Source organism: Pavona decussata, unplaced genomic scaffold, assembly GCF_977016875.1.
Source record: "Pavona decussata unplaced genomic scaffold, jaPavDecu1.1 SCAFFOLD_40, whole genome shotgun sequence".
In the NCBI taxonomy this organism is placed as follows: Eukaryota; Metazoa; Cnidaria; class Anthozoa; order Scleractinia; family Agariciidae; genus Pavona; species Pavona decussata.
Genome location: NW_028145462.1, coordinates 2274831 through 2301916, shown reverse-complemented (window position 1 = coordinate 2301916; position 27086 = coordinate 2274831). Strand labels below are relative to the sequence as shown.

Here is a 27086-nt window from a genome sequence, read left to right as displayed (position 1 = left end):
TCTCTGTTATACATGCAAGTGCGAAAAAATTCACATTTCATATTTTTTTAAAGTGTGTCTGACAGAATTTTTTTCTTAATGAAGTCTTCAAGTTGTCTTTGTATGAAAATCGAAGAAAAAAAATCCGTATTATATTTTTCTTTCCCTGTGTTTGAAGCATAGAAAAGTGTCAAATTTCACTTCTAGTTAGGAACAATACCTTGCAAGACGGTATACTGGGGATAGTTGGGCTGTGACGTCAACACAGGAACGCTAGTCTCACCATTTCTCTATTCCTCAGTTGTTTTTTTGTGTGCAGAGGAAGAAAACTGTGGACAAAAATATGAATAGAATTGTTGAAAACTCAGAATGAAACAACTGTGGAATAGAGAAACTGTGAGACTAAGCATCCCTGTATTGACATCACAGCCCTGCTATCCCCATTCTGCTGTCTTGCACAGTGTTGTACCCAATCGCAAGTGAAATTTGATGCATTTACATGCCTCAAATGCTGGGAAGAAAAATTTATGAGGAATTTTCTTTATTTCGATTTTCATACGAGAACAACATTAACATTTGATCAAGCAAATAAAACAATTCTGTCATATACAACTTTTAAGTTGTTTTCCAGCTTCAAATTTGCGTACCATGCATGTGCTGCATGTACATCGAACAATTACATTTAATTTAGTTATTATACTTCCATGTACACTGAGCTTACTAGGTTGGAAAACAGACGATCAGTGTCATCAAGAATTATGCTTTAAATGAGAATGCTAGCTGAAAATTGTTTGATCATGTTTTACATTTTCTCAGCATGCAAAACCTCGTCCATATGATTTTGTGTAGCACAGCAGAAAAGGTTAATGCTGACTTTGCAAATTTTTTTTTAAATTTTCATGAATTAGGATCCCATATTATATTTGCGGTCTTGTCACATACACTGTAGATGTGAATCTGTTATCTGATAACATTAATTGAAATGGCTGTATCTAGTGTCTATGGCATAAACATTCCAGCATCTATTCTAATATTTAGTACAGTGTAGTTATGTCCAGAAATGCATACAACTCAGCAGTGCACACAACAAAGGGTCAAGGGTTTTGATGAAAAGTCAAGGTCTAACAAAGTTAAGTGGACAAAATCTAGGATCTGTTCGACAAGAATGGTTGATTTGACCAAATGTTGCCAAACATACAATACATTAATGATTATTTTTCTTAGATCATCCCAAATGATCTAGATTTGATGAGAAAGAACTGACTAGAAGAGTTTTGCGGAAGACACAAATTCAACCAAAGTGGTTAAAAGGCAGATTTGATTATTTTTTGCCAAGGTGGATTTCATCCAAAGCAACTAACTATGGGGTAGCACAAGAGGGCCAAATTTGAAGAACATAAGTAGGTACATGTAAATTAAGATCATCCAGGGGAGTGTAGTCCTGAGAGGGGCTGTTTGGGGTTACGTTGACTGACGTTTCGACAACCTGAGCAGACATCATTATCGGAGTGCAGTGAATTATTGATTGCCAGTAATCACAAATCAAGCTGCTTTTTTGTCTTAGAACAAATGCCACTGAACTGTTACTAACAGCTACCTGCACCTAAAAACGACTATTGAACAACAACGACAAAACAGGCAAATTAAACAATGGATAAAGTGACTCATTTACAATAGACTGACAGTCATTTTACTAACAAAACATGCATGCATGATCAAAATGCACCGTCACGTTTTACAGTCTTCACAGCCAGTGCAATCATGGCTTAACTGACAGATCCATGAAAAATAACATCACCAGTTTGTTGACCAATCTGATCGATAACCAGAGACATTTGCACTGGTCATCTACTGACAAATTGTCAACTGAGTCTGACAATGACTTCTGCTGCGGTTGTAGAGACATCAGTCAATGTCACCCCAAACAGTACTTCTCAGGACTACACTCACCTGATCCAAATTTGCCTACTTATTACAAAATCATGAATTTCCAATTTTGGCCAAAGTGGTAGATTTAATGAAATTTCACCAAATGAGATGAGTATCAGAGTACTAGAAAAGGCCGCAAATTTGGTGAAATGATAGATTTGATTTTTGAACAATTTTTTCCCACTTTAAAATCTGCCCTGCCCTCCCTTCCTTCTTTCATGAAAAGTATCTTGTGGCACCTCACTCCTTATGAACATTTAATGGTGACCTAAGTGAAATGTTGTCATTACAGCCATTTCTGCCAAATGTACTGTATTCAGGCTTCCCAGACCTAGGGGCGTCTGGAAAACCAGGGATCGGGAATCAAGGATCAGGCTAAATTGTGTCTCCTAAGTTACATTAACATTGATCCAAAAGTTTATCTCGCTAAGTCCTTTGCAAAGAAACTCAAAAGTACAAGTAATGGTGTTTTCCTTCCAAGACGTGCCTTAAATATTTTTGGCTTGAGGTTTTCACAGCTAAATTTCTTAGCACATGACTGAAATCTTCCAAGTGTTTCAGCTGGGCAAAAAGTTTTCCCGTAAAAACCTCAGCTTCAGTGGCGATTTAATTGCACTTTCGATCGATCTGTTAGAATATATTTTGGGCTTATCAAAGTCAAAATTAATTGAAAAGCATGAATTGTTGCGTTAATCAGTTGTTCAAATTATCAATGTGCTGTCTAATTGAATTATGAAATTTATCACACAGGAAATTTCCCATTTCTTTCTCTCTGGCTTGGACTTTTAAAATTATTGAAGGTTATAAATTATTCGAGCTTGTAGAAACAATTTTGGCTATTGTCTAAGCTCAAGTTTTGTTCAATGTTCTTTCCTCGAGAAATAAATCATTCTCTCAAAACATTTGAGGAATATTTCCATTTGTGGATTCTTTTGAGAATTAAGTATCAAGAATCTACATGTAGTTTGCTTTTGAGTGAATTGAGTCTTGATCTTCCAAATGCTAGATTCTTGTTTCTTGTGATAATCAAGTTAAGACTGCCAACATACTTACTTTGGCACAGTAACTTGTTTAGTTTCGCAAGAAAAGAGCATAACTTTAGATGAGGCCAATTCATTGAGTAGTGTTTATGGGCGCAATACAAATTGTTTCAAATTTATGCGGGATTTCAGTGAACTAGGCCAAAAGGCTTAGTTCACTGAAATCTTTAAAATTATGAAATTTTCAAGAATGTTCAAAATTTTAAAAGGCAAAGAATTCAATAGTTTATCGTTACCAAAAAGATTCCAGATCCCTGATCCTTTATCCCCAATCCCAGATCCTCGATCCAGAATTTTAAGGAAACCTTGTTTCCATTTTAAAAATGGCAAAGATGGTGGGTTTTAATGAAATACTGAAAAAGTGAAGTTCTCAGGTGCATAAGATGAATGAAAGAGTACCACAAAGATACAAATTTTATGAAAGCAGTGTTAAATTACAAAAATTGGCAGATCTGGTGTAATTTCACCAAAGGCTCAGATTTAGTGCGAATGAGCTGGGTACTGCAAAAGAGGCAGTGACAAATATGACAAAAAATGGACCTCTAAAAAATTTTCCAGAGCTTAGGGTTAGATTTCAATGAGTTCAGTATGATACCACAAAAGTAGCAGATTTTTGACAAGTTTGAGTTTGGGTGAATTTTCATCAAATCCACCATATTTCAAATTCATTGTTTTGTGACATTTTCCTATTCATCTTTTCACCCATAAACATTAAATGTTGACCTTTGTCTAAATCTCCTTATCATCACCATTCTTACCAAATTTGCTTAATTTGTTGAAATGGTAAAAATGGCAGATTTGACAGAAACCGCCAAAGGTTGATTGAGATTCAGTGCAAATGAGCTCAGAAGCAGGGTACCACAAAAGCGATGATGTAAGCTTTGGATGTACGCAAAATGTTTAGACTTGTTGTAAATGTCAGCTGATAAAGGCAATGAATTTGTGACCCTATTTGAGAAAACCAAGCTTAACAAAAATTGTGTTGAAATGCATTTCAACAAATTTCGAATGCACTGGCAATGCATTACAACACATTGATAATGATTCTTAATGCATTTTCAATGTTTCTAAATGAATTCTTGAAATGGGGGCAATGATCTCAAATGTTCACGAATGTTTTGGTAATGTTTTTAAATGCATTGACAATTTTAACAACGCAAAAACAAAGCTTTTATTTAATCAACGAAACAATTGGCGCGTGTTAATAGCAGTTATTTCCAAAATGTAAACAAAGTCATCGAAACTGTCAGCATCAATAAGACGTTAAGACTGGCTATGATTTAAGAACATTTAAAGCGACTGTTTATGTTCACTAGCCTGATGAATTTCTTCAAGCATTGAGAATGTTCTTCAATGCATTGTCAACGTTTTTGTGTAGTCGGGTCTTCCCAAATAGGGTCACATTTGATGAAAGAGGTGGAAAATGTAACAACATGGGATAATGGATGGGAATTGTCAAGGTCTAGATTTCATATGAATAAGCTGAGTACATTTGCATACCGTGGAAGCGATGAAAGGACAAATTTAGAAAAATAGTGGATTTGACAAACAAAATTTGTCAAATGGCCAAAATTGCTATTGGGTGCATTGGGTGCATTTCTGGACATCAGTGCTCCTACCAACCAATATTGGTGATTGGTGTTGAGTTTCCAAATTGTTCAGAAGCAGCTTTTAAAATTTTCCTTTAAATTAGCAAGGTTTATTGTCTTATTCAATCAAAGATCTCCAGAAGACGCCACCAGAACAGTGTTTCTGAACAATTTGAAAGTTCAAGGTCCAAACATCACATACAATAATAGGGAGTTTAAGAAGCTACTACGGCGACAGCAACAAGAACGTCCCAAAACAATAGGATTTAATGAGAAAAACAATGGCCCTGCATGTGCGTTATAAATTTTGGTACATTTCTCCACCTTGCTCGGCCAAACAAGAACATGAAATAACCAAATTCTAAGTTTTGTGGAGAACATGAGCACATGATGGTAATTTTTTAATATCTGTCTCAACTTGAACGCCGTTTCCACCTGTTCTGTTACTGGATAGTTCGGCCACATTGTACAAGTTGAACGAATTGGAATAATCGCAAAGTAGTACAAGTAATGTGAACTTATATTTTCAAATGACGTTTTCATTGGCGTTGCCATTGTGATTTCTTTAAGTCCCTATTTTCACTTTTAACCGTTCAATTGTATCCCTCTTTATAACAATCAGCAGAAATTGATATTTATTGTTCATTCTTAAGCCGCCGTTACACGTTGAAACTTTTAGCTGAAACTTCTGTGCAACGGCGCTGCGAAACAAGTTTCAGCAGGCATTGCGCCGTATAACATGGTCGGTTTCGTGAAACTTTTTCGAACTTCCGTTGCGAGACAAGTTTCACGAAAAGTAGAACCGCTTTCTACTTCTGCAACGGCTTGCAACGGTCTCAGTGGTGAAAAAACAAGAGTTTCACCGTGTAACACCACTTCGTGAAACTGGTCTCGTTCGCCGTTGCACACAAGTTTCAGCTAAAAGTTTCAACGTGTAACGGCGGCTTTAGAGTTTCTTGTATATTGCTGTTACTTATGCTTAAGGATGAAGGGCTTGGAGAAACAGGGATATATGACTTTGCCTATTTATCCAAATTGCTTCGAATGATCTCCATTTTGGCTTGCACTCCTAAATTCGAGGAATTGGCTTATTTCTTCTTTAAGTTGACGAAAGAAATTATTTATAAATTATTATCTGCTGAAAACAGCTATTTTGGAACAATTCAGATTTCAAGGTCAAATTGTCACTTATGCCTCTGCCATCAAACCCTTCAGTTGTTAATATTTACAAGCCTAAAATTGTGACCATTTTAAAAACTAAGCTGTTGTCAATTTCTAATTGAATTCTGTATTTCCAAAGTATAAAGTTATTTAGCGTGATGCCCGTCACAATTCAGTTTTCAAATTTTTTGGTCAAATTGTTTGGTAACAGCTATAAAATTCAAATTTTGTGACAAAATTAATGTTATGTGGCAACGACTGTTTTCAACTCCTTGCATCACTAATGATGTTAGCTTAGGCTCGTTGCAACATAAAATAAATTTTGTCACAAAATTTCAAGCAAACAGTGCATTTGAAAGCTGTTAAACCGAATTTGACAAAACAAAATTGGTTCTAACATCACATCCAACACAAAATTTGAAAACTGAATTTTGATGAGAATCACGCTCCAGTGTCATAAATTTTCACTTTTTAACATGCAATTGTAATATATTGTGCTTTTAATAAAAGATTGCATTCAATGAGATGAGTTTTGGGTTGAGGGCCTTAGATTGTTATTTTTTGAGTACTTAGAGATGGAATATATTAAGAAAATGAGATGCATATGATGTCAAATCATTAATCATGCATAGATGCTGATGTCATAACTCATTTGCATACATGAATATTCATCGGCATTAGACTCAGATTCAGAATCAGTATCAGATACAAACTTGATTCTTATTCCGAATCTGATTATAAGGGTGCCTCAGATTCAGTATCATGGTCAAGTGTAAATCTGAATCTGAGTCTAATGCCAATAAATATTCATGACTTATGACGTCATTGCCCATGCATAATTAATGATTGATGTCATTTATTGTAATTTATTCTGACATCATGCATATTGAATAATAAATCCATTTAATTTATTCCAGAACCCACACTAGTACAGTACAGTAACCAACACCAGCTGTAGAACAGTTTTTGGCGGTTTTTATTGATCTTTTTTCTTGTTTACAGAGTACCCTCTGATTTTTATCTTTCGTATACTACAATTCAGTGAACTCCACGAGGTGGACAACATCCCTGCTTTTTATACAGTCGTTTTAACTAACATTGTCGGTTCAAAGCATGAAGCTAAAAGACAAGACCGAAAGTTTACGTGGGATTTTTATGAATAAATTCATCAAAATCAGTCATGCCCGGAGAAAACAATAGGTTGTAATTAGCAGTACAATGACCTGCACGTGCAGGGATGATTTTGATGAAATTATTCATAAAAAAATAATCCCACAAAACATTGCGGTCTTGTCTTTTAACTTTATTTTGATCCGACAACGTTAATTGAAATAGCTGTATACGTTTAAGAGTAATTGTCAGTAAAAATGAAAGAAATCAAATTTCGCTCATACTTTGTCAGTTTGAAGGCCTAGGTAAGTAAGTGAAGGATATAAGGTTAGTTTTTTTTAACTATCCCTTAAAACGGCAGAAAACCACGAAAAATGGAAGCTCAGATTTCACCATGCAAGAACTCAGAATTTTACACTTTTCAGCTTCACGCTACACAGACATACATAGCTGTGAATCTTTCTTTAGTATAATTTAATACATTGATTTTTCCTCAGTCAAAACATGGTAATTATTTTCATCTCTGCTTGCTTGTGAGCGAACTGAGCTCCGATGAAGTAGACTTTTGCATGATAGAGAAAAGTGTCTACTTCATCCGTGCTCAGTTCGCTCACAAACGAGCAGAGATGAAAATAATTGTATGTTTTGACTGAGGAAGAATTACTGTATGAAATTATACTAAAGAAAGATTCACAGCTATGTAAATTTCTGTGTAGCATGAAGCTGAAAAGTGTAAAATTTTGAGTTCTCTTGAAGTGAAATCCAAGCTTCGGGTAGGGTGACCGTTTTTTGTGATTTTCTGCCGTTGTACGGAATATTTAAAAAAACTAACCTCATATCCTTTACTTACTTACCTAGGCCTTCAAACTGGCAAAGTATGAGTGAAATCGATTTTTTTTACTGTGTTCGATTTTTACTGGCATTCATTCTTAAAAAGAAGCAAGAAAAATCTGACATTTTTAAATCTTGGATAAAGATGAAGACAAGTTCAAAAACGAATTTGCCACATTAAAAATTATAAAATTTCATTGACGTCTAATCCCATGATAAACAATATGCCAAATTTTAAAATATTGCAAAGAGATGTATGGCTGTTACTTAGGTGCAATACAGCTCTTTGAAAAACATAACTGCTTCCCTGTTTCTCTACTCTTACCCTGAGTTTAAATCAGATCTCTACAGAACTTTAAATTTTGCTAAATTTGGCAAATTCATTTCTGAACTCGTCATAGGCTAATGGCAAAATTACAATGACAGCTATCAGAGTTTATATGTCAAAAACTACTTAAAGAAGGCATGAAAGGTAAAATATCACAATCTCCTGATCAGTAGCCTGAAAGCAGATCTAATTAATGTCACGTTTATACAGTAATTTGTTACAGTCAATCCACGCCTGACCAGTATTTTTGAAATTTGAACGGAGTTTTGAAATTTACACCTCAGTTTTGAACATTGCCAACAACATTTCAGAATTCCCGTAGAAATGTCTCAAGTTTATTGACGGCATAAAGCTATGAATTTTTCTTTACATTACAGCATGAAGTATTTTAAGTATAACAAATTGTTACCCAAGCATTTTTAATCTTTTTTCAGTTAATGCATCTTTTTCAGACAAAAGTTCAACATTCCATTTAAATGTCGGATATTAAAAAGAGGAATTTCAATGTTCATTTGATTCTTGGTAAAACTGGTCAGGCTGACGTGGATTGACTGTAACTGTAAAGAGATTCAACTGCTGACGTTTCAATCAGACTTTCAAGGTTCAGACCTTCGTCGGAGCAATTTGCTCAACACTCTACTCTCTTTACCATGGCAAAATTACCTTTAGCTATCAACTATGTTCATGAAACCAAACATTTGTTTCTACTCCCACCTCATGCAAAACCACAGTTTTTTCAAACTAACCCTCTTATCTGCAAGTAGATTTAGGCTAGTTTTCATGTTCCACATCTGCAGTAAAATTTCAGTTACCTCCGCTGCTCACTTTCACCCAAGAGAGACGTCATAGACTGATGTCATGATGCATCAGTGATAATTTGCGATTTACCACTCACTGTTTTCACCACACAAAAAAACTGATGCAAATTTTGCTAAGTGATGGTGATAGTTTTATTTTCATCAGCAAGACTAACCATCGCCAGGTTTCTAAAATTTGATTAATGTTTCACATATCTCAATATGTATGTGATTCAATGAAAGCAAAACCAAGTCTAGGCCTCAAAACATGAGCAATGCAAATATTGGCAAGCAACAGTGTAACTCAAAATCACTACCCCATTTTTGGTGATTGGTGTCCCAAACAGCATCAGTGCCCAATAGTTTCAGATGTCTCTCACAAGAGTGCATTTAAGTGACCAGAAAAGGCAGCTGAAATCGCTACTCACATTTTAGAGATACAAATTCTATAGAAATAGGGAACAAAATGTGCTGAACTTTTGCACATCGAAAAATATACTGGGCGGTTCATGGTAAGTTATAAATTCCATTCAAATTTAAGGACGGTGCCTACTAATACCGAAGTATTTTTGTGCGGTTTATGACTATGCAGGAAAAGCAGATCTTAGCAAGGCCTATTGGAATCCAAAAAGAAAATTGGGGGTAACCACGCATTTTTCAGAGATAATTAAGCAACAATATCTCTAAAAAGCGCCAAAATATAAAGCAATGTATGGGATTTTTTCCTAAATTAAAGCTTAATTTTCTCTGAAAAATGCATGGTTACCCCCAATTTTCTTTTGAGATACCAAAGGCATTTGGTAAGTTCTGCTTTCTCCGTATAGTTTTAAACTGCGCAAAAATATTCCTGTATTAATAGGCACCACCCATAGGAAACCCGAGTATCTCGCGATGCGCAGAACGTATGCGCAGTAACAATAGTAGGCACCGTCCTTAAGTACCGAATAAATTACATTCTAGCATGCCAAACTAGCAGTCGTTTTTGTAATAGAATTGATACAAGCGCAAGGATGTAACAATGAACGCAAAACCCAGCAATTCTGAACAATAACTTAAAGAACAGGTTTTTGGTCTAATTCCATCCTAATACTATACTCTACGATTTTTGGCTAAATTTTAATCCCAATACTATACACTCATATTTTTGGCTTATTTTTCATGCTAATACTATGGACTATAGATTTCGGCCTAATTTTCATCCTAATACTATACGCTCTGATTTTGGGGCTAATTTTCATCCTAATACTATAGAGTATGGTTTTTGGCATAATTTTCATCATAATGCATAGACTATGGATTTTGGCCAATTTTCATCCCAATACTATACACCATGATTTTGGCCTAAATTTCTTCCTGATACTATACACAATGGATATTGGCCTAATTATCATCCTTATACTATAGACTATGGATTTTGGCCTAATTTTCATCATAATACTATAGACTATGGATCATGGCCTAATTTTCATCCTAATACTATAGACTATGGATCATGGCCTAATTGTAATCCTGATACTATAGACCATGGATTTTGGCCTAATTTCCATGCTAATACTATAGACTATGGCTTTTCGCCTAATTTTCACCTAAATACTACAGACTATGGATTTTGTCATAATTTTCATCATAATACTATAGACTACGGATTTTGGCCTAATTTTAATCCCAATACTAGGGATTTTGGCCTAATTTCCATCCTAATAGTATAAAATCTGATTTTGGGCCTAATTTTCATCTAATTTTCATTTTCGACTTAATTTTCATCCTTATACTATATTCTATAGATTTTGGCCTAATTTTCATCCTAATAATAGACTACGGATTTTGGCCCAATTTCCATCCTAATACTATAGACTATGGCTTTTTGCCTAATTTTCACCCTAATAATACAGACAATGGAATTTGCCTAATTTTCATCCTAATACTATAGACTATGGATTTCGGTCTAATTTTCATCCTAATACTATACACCATGATTTTGGCCTAAATTTCATCCTGATACTATAGACCATTGATTTTGGCCTAATTTTCATACTAGTTATTACTCTTAACACTCTGGTTTTCGGCCTAATTTTAATCCTAACACTATAGACTATAGATTATGGCCTAATTTTTATCCTGATACTATAGACTATGGATTTTGGCCTAATTTTCATCCTTATACTATAGACTATGGCTTTTTGCCTAATTTTCACCTAAATACTACAGACTATGGATTTTGGCCTAATTTTCATCCCAATACTATAGACTATGACTTTTCGTCTCATTTTCACCTAAATACTACAGACTATGGATTTTGGCCTAATTTTCATCCCAATACTATAGACTATGGATTTTGGCCTAATTTTCATCCTGATACTATAGACTATGAATTTTGACCTAATTTCCATGCTAATACTATAGACTATGGATTCTTGCCTAATTTTCACCTTAACACTACAGACTATGGATTTTGGCCTAATTTTCATCCTTATACTATAGACTTTGGCTTTTGGCCTAATTTTCATCCTAATACTATATACTGTTATTTTGGCCTAATTTCCATGTTAACACTATCGACTATGGATTTTAGCCTAATTTTCCTCCCAATACAGTACGTTACACTCTGCTTATTCGCCCAAGTTTCATCCTTATACTATAGACAATGGATTATGGCCTAATTTTCGTCATAATACTATAGACTATGGATTTGGCATTATTTTCATCCTAATGCTATACACTCTGATTTTCAGGCTAATTTTCATCCCAATACTATAGACTATGGTTTTAATTTTCATCCTAATGTTTATAGACTATGGATTTAGGCCAAATTTTCAACCTAAAAGTATACACTGAGTTTTTTTCCTAATTTTCATCCTAGTAACATAGACTATTTGTTTTGGCCTAATTTCCATCCTAATACTATAGACTATGGATTTTGCCAATGTTTAATCCTAACACTATATATACACTCTGAGTTTATTGCCTAATTTTCATCTTAATAGACTACCAGTAACCATAGATTATAGAGTGCATTCGACACCTTAAATTGAAGAAATTTGGCAAACTCGTGCACCCTTTCATGTTCATACCTAGACAAAACTGTAACTGTATTGTGCTTCGTAACTTATCCCCGGCTTGCGTCGATGTTCAGTGAATCTTGTTGGCAGACTGAAAGGTCTGAAAGAATTGAAGAGCTGAGAGCATAACCGACTTATGTCGAATTTTAGCCCAGTTTTCGAGTTCGCTCGGATTTGTCCCAATTTTTGCTCTCCCTGGTTTTGAAAACATTTCGCGGTTTTACAATCGTGTACAAAACTCCTTGAGAAAACCAAACACCAACAGCGCAAAAACCACTTGCTTACTATTTCTCTCTTGTTAATTTTGCCACAGAACTTTACTTCTCTCTCCCACTCCCTGCCCCTATGCAATGACAACCGAAAACAGATGTAGAAACCACTCACTTACTGTTTCTCTTTTCTTAATTCTACCACAGTTATTTCTCCCTCCCCCCTCCCCCTTATGCAATGTTGATTTGGAAGGTGATGCTTGCCAGGAGACTGTTCGTGACCCAGAAAACAACAATGTTGATTTGGAAGGTGATGCTTGCCAGGAGACTGTTCGTGACCCAGAAAACAACATTGAGTTGGGGGGGGGGGGGGGAGGGGGGAGGGGAATGTGGTGGTTTCCTTGTTTACTAGTGAACGTGCTTGGAAGGGTAATGTTGTTAGAGATGTTGTCCACGTCGTACTCGTCGGTTAAGAAGACTCGGACCACGTGTTCTTGTTGTAAGGTAACCGTGCGTATTTGGGAAGTGGAAACATTGGAATGTAAGTTACAGCTTTCGGTCAGCCAAGTCCTATGCTGCATATTTTCGCTTTGTGCATTAACGAAGTCAAGAAAGTTACTCTTTTTAGCCGTAGGTCAAGTGTGGCCGAAATAGCTTTCGCGTGATTTCAGCAAAATGCTAGTTCCAATTTTGTGTTTTCCTTTCGGGGCGATAAAACCAACTAGTAGCATAACGAACTTCAAGCAACACTGTCACATTATTTCATTAACATGGTTGTAACTTTTCACTTAACCGTAAGGGAAAATAACTGCATTTCATACAAAGACCGGTCTCTTGAAAGCCAGTAAGGCCGTAAGTCACGCAGTGCGTGACATAGAACTTGTTTTCTTTCAATGCGTAACAGTTCTCGCCCTCAGTTCTCGCTTATTCAAATCGTGTTGCAGAAAAGGAAATGGCTTGTTTCGAGATAAACTTTTCTCTCAATGAAAAACCGATTTGTTGCCCTTCTATTCTACCCCTTTTGATCACAGCAAAAGTGCGTCTTAGTAACTTGGCAACAGTTCTCGCCCATGTCGCAATAAAGAAACTAAATGAATTTTGAATTATTTTTACGTAATGGGGTGAGAACTGTTGGAAAATAGATTTCCTCTGTGAAACACCTTTAGGAAAGCATTTCAACATGGCGATCTAATGATAAACAAAGCATTTACACGCTGCCAAAGGTAAAACATTGCCAACGAACATATATAAATGACTTTTTAGTGGTGAGAACTGTGGCCGAGAACTGTGCAGACATTTTGATGACGTATTGTATCTGAGGTGCGTTTCTTACATTCCTGTCACGCACGTAGTAGTTTGTAACAATCAAATGAAAGTGTAACCGAATTCTTTTCGTTTCTCCCGCAAGAAAGACCGCTCCCGTGTGCCGTGGTTCAAAGACAACAAGTTTATATTTAATACAAATATTAATACTCAATGCATTGTCCTTTTGGTCATCCATAGTGACTATAATGTTATCGATCCTCTTTAGAAGATGGTAACAATTCCCAATGGCATTAATATGAAACACAAATCGGCGGGAAAAAATACTGAACAATGTTTTTCAATCGAATTGAAGTTCACATGCAAAAATTCGGACAAATCCGAGCAAACTCAAAAAACGGGCTGAAATTCGACATAAGTCGGTTATGCTGTCAGCCGTTCAATTGATGAATCCTTTGAACTTGTGGTGGTATGACACGAAGTCTGCTAATGCATGTGCGATCGATTTCAGTGCTTGTTTTGTCTGATTTAGCACGACAGCATGGCTCTTCTTAATCAAAGACGGATAGTTTGAAAACATAACCTCGCAGCAACAGCTAGTTGAACACGAAATTCAAATACTTAATCCCGGGGAACTGAAATTAACAGAAACAGCTTGTCAAGCGCGAAAAGACAAACGTGACTCTTTGAAACTCATGAGAGATCGTGACTCTTTGCACAAGCTAAAGCGAAGCCGTCGGAAGTACATATATAGTTTCCCTGCCGAGACCGGGCCGAGAACCGAGCGATGCCCCTGCAAAATTCTAGCAGGGAGGAAATTTTGGTGTCCTTACAGGAATTTCTGGGATGTCAAATTGTCCTGGCACAGATTAGGAATTGCGTTCTCCTTCGTCGAACGCAACTATGGATTTTGGCGCTTTTTTGTTTCACCCTAATACTATATACTATGATTTTTGGCCTAATTTTCATCGTATTCCTATAGACTATGGATTTTGCCAAATTTTCATCGTATTACTATAGACTATGGATTTTGCCAAATTTTCATCCTAATACTATTAATAGACTATGGTTTGGACTAATTTTCATCAGAATATTATAAACTCTGACATTTGGCCTAATTTTCATGCTAATAATAGTTATAGACTATGGATTATGGCCTAATTTTTATCCTAATACTATAGAGACTATAGACTATGGATTTTGCCAAATTTTCAATGCATTACTATAGTCTATGGTTTGCACTAATTTTCATCCTAATATTATACACTCCGACATTTGGCCTAATTTTCACCCTAGTAATTATTATAGACTATGGATTATGGCGTAATATTTAACAATTATTCCACGAGCGCGCGTTGGATATGAGATGATAGATAGCCAACGAGGCGCGTAGCGCCGAGTTGGCCATAATCACCTCATATCCAACAAGCGCAAGTGGAATAATTGTTTTATTAAAAACAATCAAGAAATATTGCTAGATCTAACTGATTTCGCTGTGGGAGAAGAACCAGCAGACAATTTAATGGCCGCCATTTCTTGGCTATGGTATAATTGCTCATATACCATGGCCGCTCAGCCAATCAAATCCCTTGAATTGCATTATACAATGATCCAGTTTTTAATAATTATCCTTATACTATAAACTATAGATTTTGGCCTAATTTTCATCCTAATAGTATACATGTACAACCTGATTTTGGGCCTAATTTTTATCCTTATACTATAAACTCTGATTTTTGGCCTAATTTTCATCCTAGTATGATAGACTATGGTTTTTGGACTAATTTTGATCCTAATACATGTACTACATACTCTGATTCTAGGCCTAGATTTCATCCTGATACTCTACAAGTATACTAGACTATGGTTTGCTAGACTATAATACTACTATACTAGACTATGGTTTTTGGCCTAATTTTGATTGTAATACCATGGACTATTGATTTTGACAGCTTTTCATCCTCTGACTGGGTACAGAAATGTTAAAAATACGGACTGCAACTATAAGTGACTCTTTTGTGTCGAAATACATTGTAATGTGTTTATGAATCTCGCAAAAAAAAACCCAAACATTTAGTAAAACATTAAAGAGTAGTTACATACTGCCTTTACATTGTGAAACACTCATTGTGAAATAAACTAATTATTGCACTTCAGTGAATTATGAAAATGGAGACATCATTGTTTAGCTACAACTCGCTGCGACGTTCGATCTACAGAACTGATTTTAAAGCAACCATGCAGTTACTAGGGCAACCAAATTAAGAGGTTTGATGGCCTGCCATAAGGCATAATTTTGAGCACTGCATAGTCCGCAGTCCATATGTTTTACAAGTCCACAGTTCATATTTTTTACTTTGTTCGAATATACAACCAGTCCACAGTCCATTTTTTTAATACCCAGTCTGTATTTTATACCTAGTAGATAGCCAAATTTTATACCTAGTGTAGTCCACAGTCAGTATTTTATATCAAGTCTGCAGTCCATATTTTATGCTTAGTCCATGTCCAATTTTACATCCAGTCCATAGTCTACACTGTACATTTACATGACGGCCTTATCTTTGCCGTCATTCAATTAAGAAGAGTGGGGATAGGAATTCGACATCACCAACGGCAGTTTTACTTCTTGTTTTCTTAAAGTTAGATTTTCGTTTTCTTTTTTCTCTGAAGATATTTTCACCAAGGCATTTGTTTGGGTTTTTTTTTTCACTTTAATTTTTAAATCAGTGTATAATTTCCTCTGTTAATTTTTTCTTAAATAAAGAACACTGAAATTGTATGCTGATTACAAATTAAAAGAAAATGACAACGAAAATAATTCCTAGTTTAATAAATAATATATTCACAGAGAAAAGAAAACAAAGATCTAAGTTAAGAAAAAAAAAAAAGTAAAGCTGCAGGTAAACAGTGACGAACCCCACCCCAATTTTGTCGTAAATTCACTGAACTCATATAAACGATGGTCGAGATATGGCAGTAATGTGTTTAAGCAACAAATCAATTTTAATAGTTTTATCTTCTCTTAGCAAATGCAATCGAAATTAAAAATAATTTAATGATTATTGATGCCTGGACCAAAACACAATTTTATCAGACTCTCTTGAAGGCATACATGTACATTGTAGCTCATGTCTTACTGGTAACCACGACTGTAAAAATTCTATTTAAGAATTCAAGCAGATTAAATCGTACTAGCATACACAGACACATCTTACAAAATTCTGAGAACGATCAATAAAACAGAAAACAACAACTGAAATTAAGTTTTCATAAATTTTCACATTGGCTGCCCTTGAAATGCAGTCACACCACAAATATGAGTTTATTAACTTCAGAAAGGTAAACTGGCAAGATTAGAGACTAGTTCTGCTTGTTGCCAACCGATTTTTCATCATTCACATGAACCAATTTGTATTAGGCAACAGAAGTGCTCAAACTTTAGTTTCGTGCATGTACATGTAGGCACTGCCATTTAGGTCTGTGCTGCCCAAAAGTATGGTTTTTGAGCCTTTTTGGAATGTGGTATATATCAATTGATTATAATTTATCCTCTTTAAACTAGAATGGACTGTTTACCTGGTAAAAGTGTTTCCACCAAGAGATAAAGTTAGGACTGACAAAATTACCAGGGACTAACTCTGACTGTCTACCAGATCTCCTGATCCTTCTTTAATCAATCACTCCAAAATGTGCTTCACATCTCAAAGGTGCAAAGTGGCAGTAAATCAATGTCACCTTGTCTTGATGGATGACTAGAACATAGATATCATTTAATGAGATAGAGATTTGCACAAGATGTTAAAAAATATATAATTTGTGTGTTTGTCAATCACCTAGGGATGGTAAACTATGTAACTTTGGTTTATAAAGCAAACAATTTCAGTATGGTTCCTGGGAAAATAGTCATGAATGATCCAAGTTGGTGAAAAACGACCCTACTACCACATCCCATCCTTTTCACAATCCACAAGGTCTCCACCTGGCACTATCAGACTTGAAGCTTAACACCCAAATTTTTTGTGACCTTTGTTGAGTTAGTTGATTATGAAAGCTCTGTACAATGTTAATGTAAGGAAATATCACAAGTGTGCATGCGGATTCAGACTTGAAGGTTAATACCAAAATTTTTGTGACTGTAAATGTTGGATCCATTAATTATGACAATGTTAAAGTAACAAAATATCACAAGTACAGTGCAGGCCAGAATTAAGCGAACTACGCAGACGCGTTTCATACGCAGCAAAAACGCGTATGCGCGTATTTTTAGACGCGTCTAACTGTGCGCACTTTTCCCATTGTTATTCATCGTTGTAAGTTCTCTTTGTGTGGTATTGTCAAATAAAACAAAAGAATTCAACGGGTTAACAACAAACACAAAATTAGCATTTTATGAAATCAACCAGCGACAGCTATCATATTTCGAATCTTGTCTGCTTCGTAAATCTGCGTAAATACTGGCGACTTTAAAAGCAATTCCTAGCCGATATTGAATATCCAGCGTATGTTTTTGAAAAGATAAATTTAAGCTAATTAGTCGAACACTACTTGTTCGAAATCAAAGCGCTCTGTGCGCGAACTCGTGAATGGAATAGGCGAGTGTTTCGAGTTATATCCACAGTCATTCTAAAAATTACACGCACATTGTGACTCGAAAGAGAGCGTTTCGAGGTTTCATCGAAGGGGTAAAAATGGCACAAGTTGGCTATAATTGGAAAGGCAATGTGGCTCCCGTGTTGATTGAATAAAAAAGCATCCAGTTTTCCTTCCAAGAACCTCCGTACATCGTGTTTTTGTCGAATGAAATTTGATACATGTGCAGGAATTTGGTTGCCTAGCACGTGACTGAAATTTTCCCGATGTTATCAGCGTGGCAATTTCGTTCTCCGTCGAAACGACGGCTTCTCTCAGATCAGCCGTGTTTTATAACATTAGAAGAAGCTTTCAATCTTGCAAAAGTTGCTATTATGGCTTTATCCAAGTAAACGTAAATATAGGAATGCATCAAGCGTTGCGGTACTCAGTAGACTCTCAGTGTTTTACGTTTAGGTTTGTTCCGGGTAATCGATCTTATCGCTCACACTAGACCCAAATGGAATTTTGCAAAATTGAAGTTTCCTATTTTACCCTAAGCCTTTAACCAAAGGAATTGCCTTGGATCTTTAAAGTCAACTGAACGATTACATTTTGCGGCCGGAGATAGTAAATGCTTGAGGTAGAATGAGGGAAAGTTCACGGTAAGTCAGCAAATCTCAACCGAAGCGCGCGAGAGGAGCGAAGTCTGTTGAAAATAATTTGGTGGATTGACTGATTTTAATCCGGGTCGTAATTTATTTGTTTATTCTATATGATTTACCCACAAATACTGTATAATCCTCGAACTACCCGACTCATCATTGCGGCAAGGAATAAATAGAATAGCGTTTAGAAATATCAACAAACAAGTTTAATCCTTTCACGGTCTACGTACGCAGAGCTCGTTTCGCAAAGTACAGATCTTTAAATTCTGCACTTTCGGCGTTTTATTCCTCTTTTACTTGTTACACACAGAAGTCTGACAGTTGCAGTCTTGATATCTTCAATTCTCATTTTTATTCTACAGATTTAATTGATCATTTCGTTTCTTTTCGCAAAATACAGTAAACCTCCGCGGCAATTTTTTTACATGTAATTCTTCCATGCGCTCAACAACATGGAGTTGTTCTTGCGCTGAGCCGGTTCTACAAGAAAGTCGACAAGTGTAGTCATACTTTGTCAAACCCTTCTGAAACGCTTTTCCCAGGCGATTCAAAAGAACAATGAAAGATCAACAATACGAAAACAATGAGCTGGCTCATACATACTAATGCGTCTGACTAGACGCGCATCTTCAGATTTTTAGACGCGTATACGCGTCCGCAGCAGACGCGTTTTACGCGTATGTTTTGGTTCGCTTAATTCTGGCCTGCACTGTAAGCTAGTGTGCATGCAGATTCTGCTCACAGTGACTTTGAACCTTTTACATGTATAATATTTGTGCAAATGCCATGAAACTTCAGGACTTTTTCAAAAATTTATCTGGCAAAAGTTTGATGTGGTCGGAATTAGTGTTAATAGACTTTGATGTTACCATGGCAACCAATTTTTGACAGGCAGTAATTTCAGCTTTGAAAAACTCCAGACTTTTTTTCCTGTCTTTCAAGACATTATCATAATTTTCCATACTTTTTCCAGGAGTGGAAAACCAGTTGACAGATTTCCATACTTTATCAAGAATTCCAGACTCTGTACAATCCCTGTAATGAGTTAGGCCGGTGGCTTCTTTTGTTACTGCGCATGTGTGCTGCACATCTCGAAATACTCGATTTTCCTATGGGTGGTGCATACCAATACAGGGATATTTTGCGCGGTCTAAAACTATGCAGAGAAAGCAGGAATTAGCAAGTGCTCTTGGTATCCAAAAAGAACATTTGGGGTAACCATGCATTATTCAGAGATAATAAAGCTTCAACATGGAAAAAAACGCCATACATTGCTTTGTACTTTACCGGTTGTTTGAATTATGGTTCCTTGATTATCTCAGAAAAATGCATGGTTACCCCCAATTTTCTTTTTGGGTTCCAATAGCCCTTGCTAAAATCTGCTTTTCCTGCATAGTCATAAACTGCACAAAAATACCTCTGTATTAGTAGGCACCATCCTTAAAGTACATGTAGAAAGAAACAGAAATAAGGTAGGTAAGAGAATGCTGTTCTACATGTACAGTACATACCTGAGGACTCAGTTGAGGCAGGCCTCCTGTTGTAACAGACTCTCCAAAGACTGTCTTTACACATTGCTGAAGGTTATGTTCCCTGTAACATGAAGCAACAAAACTGATTCAACTACATGGGTATGATAGTTACGGTATTGAAAAGTGAATAGAGCACTGGGCACTGCTTTGTAAGATAACAAATAGCCTGCACAGAGTGTGCTTCTGGGCAATAAATAACAGTTATAACTATAAAATGTACCGTCAGGGGGTTTTGAAACAAATGGGGCCAGTAACAAGGTTTGTAAACCAACTTAAGCACAGTGCCTATTTTTGCTGCTGCGCATACGTTGTGCGCATCTCGTGATGGTTTGAGAAAGTTGGGTTTCTTAACGGGGTGCTTGTTAAAACAGAGATATTTTTGCACGGTTTATAACTACATTCACTGTCACAGTACTGAGAAAAAAGACTTAAGCTTACCCAAGACTTAATTGGGCCTAAGGGAAGTGGTCAAAAACTACTATACTCAAACAGGACCCACCAAACCACAAAATAGATGGTGGCCCTGCCTGCACCCCCCTTCCTCAACCTCTAAAGATGGTGTCTTTATCGCATAGCCACTCCGCTATCCAGCATAAAAAACGACAAAATATATTAATTATGAGATTCAAACCTCACTTTTCTTGTTTATCTAGCAAAGCTGACTCTCGCTAGCTGAAAATTTCTGAGTTAACTCAAATTTTATTTATTTATTTATTTTTTTAATTTTGTGGGTGATGTTCATAAGACAGGTAGTTATAGTGTCCTCGATACAAATTCTTAAACCCGCCTACCCCAGACAAGGTGGGCCCTCTTCGAACAAACTTGTAATGACCAGTTCCTAAAATTAACTTTCCTTGGCATGAAGGTACGGTGTAAGACCAGAAATGAACAAATGAACCAACCTCTTTAACTCCTCCGGTGAAAGAACATCCGTTTCATGGATATTTTCGCAAAACCACTCCAAGAAGGAACGAGCGATCACCAGTCGAATAACCATTCGAAATTGTCCCCTTCAAACTCGTTCGCTTTGGGAAAGCCAATTCGGGATAATGCCCTCAGAATCCTCTTCCTCTGACTCATTCTATCCGTAATTATCTCTTACACAAAGAGAACCCATTAAAAATGTGTCAATTTCGTTCAACTTTGTTGGGTTGCTGTGCTCTTTACGTCCGCCATTTTGGGTTTCCCGCGGTCTTTCCTACGTTGACCTATTGCGCATGACAGCTGGTGGGTAGCAAGCCTCGACCCAAGCCTCCCAGTTTGTTGTCCGGTTTCGTGAAAATGTATTTAAATTGTATTTTATTTCTGATCAAGCTACGATGGCCCATGAATGAAAGTCTTCATGTATGTTTGTGTTTGTGTGTCTCAGTCTGCTATGTGGCACCCATCAAATTGAGTGTAGTTTACGGAGAATACAGGCAACCAATGAAATTATACTTCCCTGACCGTGAAATCAGCCTTGCTCTTTTTTTAGATTATTTGCAACCAATGAAAAGCGTGCTTTTAACGATAATTAAGTAAGCTAAAGGTCGACAAAGGTCAAAGTTATCGACCATCTTGAAAGTAGCAGATAATTCTACTAAATTCCAGTTAAAACACCTGCAGTCCAAGCGCACTATCCGATAACGTGAACTTGATGTCGAAATACTTAAAAGTTGCAATGGGTCGTGGGAAGTCCAAACCCTTTTTGTACAACAACCTTACCTTGTTCTCTTCACACTTCCCAAACTTCCACGCGCGGCTGGTTGAACCTTTGACTAATTAAGATACTAACTAGAAATACGTGACTCGCAAAACCTCGCGAAGCTGGGGCTGGGTGGAAAACCCTCTTTACTCGTACTGTAGCATCAAATGAGGAGATTAAAAGGGGCATAGGATTTTTTTTATGAGCATGGTCTTTTCGTAGTTCCACAGGCTAGTTTGCGGTTGAAAATCTATTTCTGACGCGACGTAATGTACAACGGGCGTGCAGCGCTGTCGTGTTCGATGAATTTATTTCCCACGGAAAATTATTTTACCGCGGCCACAAACGTGTAATTTCTTCAATGCCATCTTTCACAAAAAAAATTTCTAAAAGAAAGGGAAAATATTCTGGAGAGATAGTTCTGTATCCAGTGAATATTGATGAATATTGCAGTTGAAATTTGATCATGCACGCATATTTTTTCCGATGTATGCCAACTTTTTTCAGACGACGCCAGACAGTCTGACGTCATTCATACTTTGTTTGCGCACTGTTGCCAGGCAACAGCACGGACACCTTCACGGAAATATATAAACATATAAAGATATGTTCGGCTCGAATTAGCACGGCTTAGCTCCCGAGCGCGGCCTTCGGCCCGACAAATTTATTAACCTCGCTTCGCGAGGAATTAAGAGGGATTGGGAAGGAGTCTTTGCAGATACCAGTCAACCAAATCAGCCAGCTTTGGCTACTTTAAACAGTAAGTCGCCGGTACCTATTTATCACTAATACGATTTGTTGGTACAAACAGGAAAGAAAGAGAGAAGACAGACAGACGGAAAGGCTAACTGACTGACTGACAAACAGACAGACAGGCAGGCAAGCAGACAGACAGGCAGGCAGACAGGCAGACAGGCAGGCAGGCAGACGGGCAGGCAGGCAGGCAGGCAGACAGACAGGCAGGCAGGCAGACAGGCAGGCAGACAGGCAGACAGGCAGGCAGACAGACAGGCAGGCAGGCAGGCAGGCAGACAGACAGACAGGCAGGCAGGTGGGCAGGCAGGCAGACAGACAGAAAGACAGGCAGACAGACAGACAGAGAAGAGTAGGAAGGAAAAACCGCGCGCGTTGTACTTTCGTTGTTCGTCTTCTGGAAGTACATGGTCTAACAAGCAAAATGAAATAACGCAACAACGAAGGGTAAAATGAACGACACAATAGATTATATTTATTTCTTTACTTCTACCATATACATTCTTTCTTGAGCAGGTAAATAACTTCTCAAACTAATTTTCTTTGAAGTGTTTGCAAACATTTCCAACTTGATACGTTGGCAAAAAGAAGACCAACTCAAATACTTTAAAAGTTATAAATTAAATTATAAAACACTCCTATAATTTGAGTCTACAGTACCTAATAATTCTGCGCGTGTTTCAAAGCGATAAAATAGATTATAAATACATTTTTTTAAATTGATATTATTAAAATATCTTAAAGTTAGTTATTCTTAAATGATGGCCATGTAACAAGAACGAACCTCACGGCTTGCCTCGTCATCATGTGTTGTTACTCAGTCCCACGTGGTGCGCAAGAAGTCGAGGAAATGTTGCAGGAATTCCCTGCGCCCCTGTCTTCCCGCTCTTTCCACGAAACGCGTTGGCACCTGGGAACAGAGTAGCTTACTTACCAGCGTCTGTCATCAGACGTTCCCCCTCCCCGGCCACCCTAATCAACAGCTGAAACGTTTCACGTTATCCCGAAACGTATAGTTTAGTAGGTCGGCTTACCCAACCACAACATTAAGTCGCCACATTATATATGGCCTCTAAAAGGCAAATTTGTGTGAGTTGACACAGTTCGATCTGTGCGGAATCAATAGCGGATATTTAAATTGACGAACATTTTCGGAACAGAATCTTATTTCGTGAGGTTACGAGCTGGATTGACTTCCTGAAAATGCTAGCTGACCTATTTCCGTGCTTTTAACGACGTATTCCCCCTTCCGAGGACAAAGGGATTAGTTTCTTTTAGCATTACTATCGCTAAGGAAACCCTAGTTTTTGTGTTCGTGTGTGTGTGTGATTTTTTAAGCGCCTGAGAATGGCCGGTCTCTAACGCATTTTCTGCAGCAGGAAAAGAATTGGTAGCAAGATAACGTGAAACATTGTTTCTTCATCTTTGTGTTAGTTTGTCATTTGTCAAAACTGTACAGCCAGAACCGATCAATTTGTTTGTGTAATTCGCCATTTTGAGGACTGCTTCCAATATGAGGAAAATTGAGCGAGTGGCCTCAAAAATGAATTGAACCATTCCGTTCGCAAAACCACTGATCTGAAAAAAAGTGGAAAACGCGCTAAGAGACGAAATTCTTAGACACTAACAACCGCAAACTGGTACAGACTATTTTAGAATTACCATCCCCAAATGCCTTAAATTTACGCCCCTCTTCAACCTCTATCGCAGGTATAACTGGCTTACCTTGTAGAGAGCAATTCCTGCAAGGGCCAAAAGAGCCAGGCCTCCAAGAACGGACACAATATAGATCCAAACGGCTGTTGATTTTTTGGAGGTTGTTAGGGTCTTAGGATTGGCTATTAGCGGAATCTGTTTGCGATTAACGATACGGTTGTTAGCTAAGAATACAGTGGCTTCGTTCACAGAAACGTACATATTTTTATACCTTGTTTTCCATTCATCAAAGAGAAAGTTAATTTCGACAAAGTCAGCCTTGGTTCTTGCGATGTGGTTTTTATGTTCAAATCAAATTTGATCAGTATGGTGGTGCTGTTTCTTATGCTAAGGAAAGTGACGTTAATTTTCAGCGAGTATGGAAATATTGGGTCACACACTGAAATACAAATTTTTGAGTTGGAAGTACGTTCCCGTGGTATGGTTTATCATGCTAAAAAAATGATCCTTCACTTTCTTATTTCTTATTTAGTTTGGCTGAAGAGGACCATTGACGACAATCGTTTAACTACAATTACGTTTGTCGATGAAATCTTGAGCAGTTCTTTCTTGTTGGACCATTAATGAAGTAAATAATTGCCCGTTCCGGGGTTCAAATGGAGATGTTGACGAGTTTCTACATTTTCATTTAATCAGAAATCGGAGTCCTTCACACAAAATATCTGTTAAATTAGTCAGTTTACCAAGTTTGAGGTTTTTTCGTTAGATTGCAACCATGTAGGAAGGCTTTCAAAAATCGGACATTTAAAGACTTTGTATGGATTTGGAAGACGCCCTCGCAGAATTAGAGACATTTGTATGGAATTTGGGCGACCTTTGACAGGTCACAGCCTGGTTACTACGCAATGAAACATAACCAAACTTGTTAAACTAATTTTGATGTGATCCTTCTGGCGATGGATCGGATAAAGCAGGTCGGACATGGCCATGTTCGCGATGAAAAAGTTGATAGGTTTTCTTAAGATTTGCGTTTTGTAAACAATGATCGCTAGGAAGGAATTCCCCACCAGTGATACAACTAGGATCAGACAGTAAGCAACGGTTTCCCCAATCTTTACCGCTGAAGGATTCATTGAACTGAAGCAGGTCGAACCACTATACGTTGTGTTCATGTTTGCTGCCTTCTTAATGGTTCTGTTGTTTCTCTCACAATTCCTCTGCCTACTTAAGATAATTCGAAGCCTCGTTCCTTTTATGTTTTTGTAAGTTATGACTATTGATTCGTGAGACCGCATGCGCAATTGTGCCTACAACTGCTCACCTAAAACAGACAGCAAGGCAAAACACCCTCAGTGTTCAAATTGATTAACTCATTACCGTTTTTCATGAATGCCTAATATCAAATGCTGTTCTACTTAGCGTTATATAACAAATAAAACAAAGGCGTGAAGGGAGAAAGCACGAAAGGAAGCGAGGCGGAGAGCACAAAAAAAGTGTCTGGAGAAAGTATTGCTTGGGGCTCTGCTTAGCTGTTTTTACCCGTTGTGCTTGACACTCTTTTTTCCGTAAGAATCTCTAATTTTGGAGCCGAGGCCGAACGTTCCTTTTATTATTATTTTTTTTTCTTTGGCAATGCCAGTCTGAAAAAGTTCTTAAGATGACTTTAAGTCAGCTATTAAGTCAGTTAGTATTTTTTTAATGAAGCTATGCGGACGTGATCAAGACACCTATCAAAGAGCAATATGTGCTCTAATATGGAGCCAAGTTGCTTGTGACATGCTCTGTTGAGCGGCTTACATGTACTCTAGTGCTGGGTACAAGATGTCGCAGCAGCCAGCTCTCGCTAAATTTGGCTTCACGAAAAGTATCGACCGCAGAGGTTTCCAACGTGACATTAAGGAGGCTCGAGGCAGTTTTTTTGGACTTAGGGTGGAAGTTTTGAAATTACAATCTCGCATACAAGATAAACTTCGATCTCCTTTATACTACATCATCATTTCAACGTATGATCAAAATTAATTTTCTCATCGGTTTCCAAGCAACAGCTATTACCATAGCAACGGAAGCCCATAGCCTCTTATTTTAAACATTGTCGATTATCTCGAAATCTAGACAGACACTTTATGACGAAACTTTAGGGATGTAAACTACTCTATCTAGACAACTTGTAGGCGAAATTAGAAACAAATCTGTAAGAGCGTTTTCAAGTAAATAATGAATCAATTTTTACGGGGTGATTTTGTTTATTCCAGCATTTTTCACCAATATCTCTTGCAAAATAAAACTTGACACTTTGTCTTTTCTGTCAAAGGGTCTTTCCTGATAGCAAAACATTCTAAATGTATATTGAGCTTCATGGGTGTCTCCGATTTTAAGATATTATGTTTGAAAACAGTGAAAATAAAGCGCAGATAAATGAAAAAGTTCCTACTTTGCATAAATCGAGATATCTTTAAAATGCCCCCACAGATTTTTCTGTTAAGGACGGTGCCTACTATTGTTACTGCGCATATGTTCTGCGCATCGCGAGATACTCGGGTTTCCTATGGGTAGTGCCTACTAACACAGGAATATTTTTGCGCGGTTTAAAACTATACGGAGAAAGCAGAACTTAGCAAATGCTTTTGGTATCTCTAAACAAAATTGGGGGTAACCATGCATTTTTCAGAGATAATTAAGCTTCAATTTAGGAAAAAACCCCATACATTGCTTTATATTTTGGCGCTTTTTAGAGATATTATTGATTAATTATCTCTGAAAAATGCGTGGTTACCCCCAATTTTCTTTTTGGATTCCAATAGGCCTTGCTAAGATCTGCTTTTCCCGCATAGTCATATACCGCACAAAAATACTTCAGTATTTGTAGGCACCGTCCTTAAATTACAAGCGGTTAAAGTAATAATTCTTTTCGATATCTACGCAAGTT

At 37.1% G+C, this 27086-nt stretch overlaps 1 long non-coding RNA gene across 2 annotated transcripts; it reads right to left on the bottom strand.

The window, feature by feature from the left end:
* Positions 1 to 16403: 16403 nt before the first annotated feature.
* On the bottom strand, positions 16404 to 21250 carry LOC146483167 (uncharacterized). 2 transcript variants are annotated; one of them, XR_014863955.1, is made up of 3 exons: positions 20970 to 21250; positions 20047 to 20128; positions 16404 to 17050 (listed from the first exon to the last, which is right to left on the bottom strand). It is a non-coding gene; the product is annotated as an uncharacterized LOC146483167 (long non-coding RNA). The 2 variants fall into 2 exon arrangements; XR_014863953.1 differs by lacking the exon at positions 16404 to 17050 and adding an exon at positions 19450 to 19570.
* Positions 21251 to 27086: the final 5836 nt, after the last annotated feature.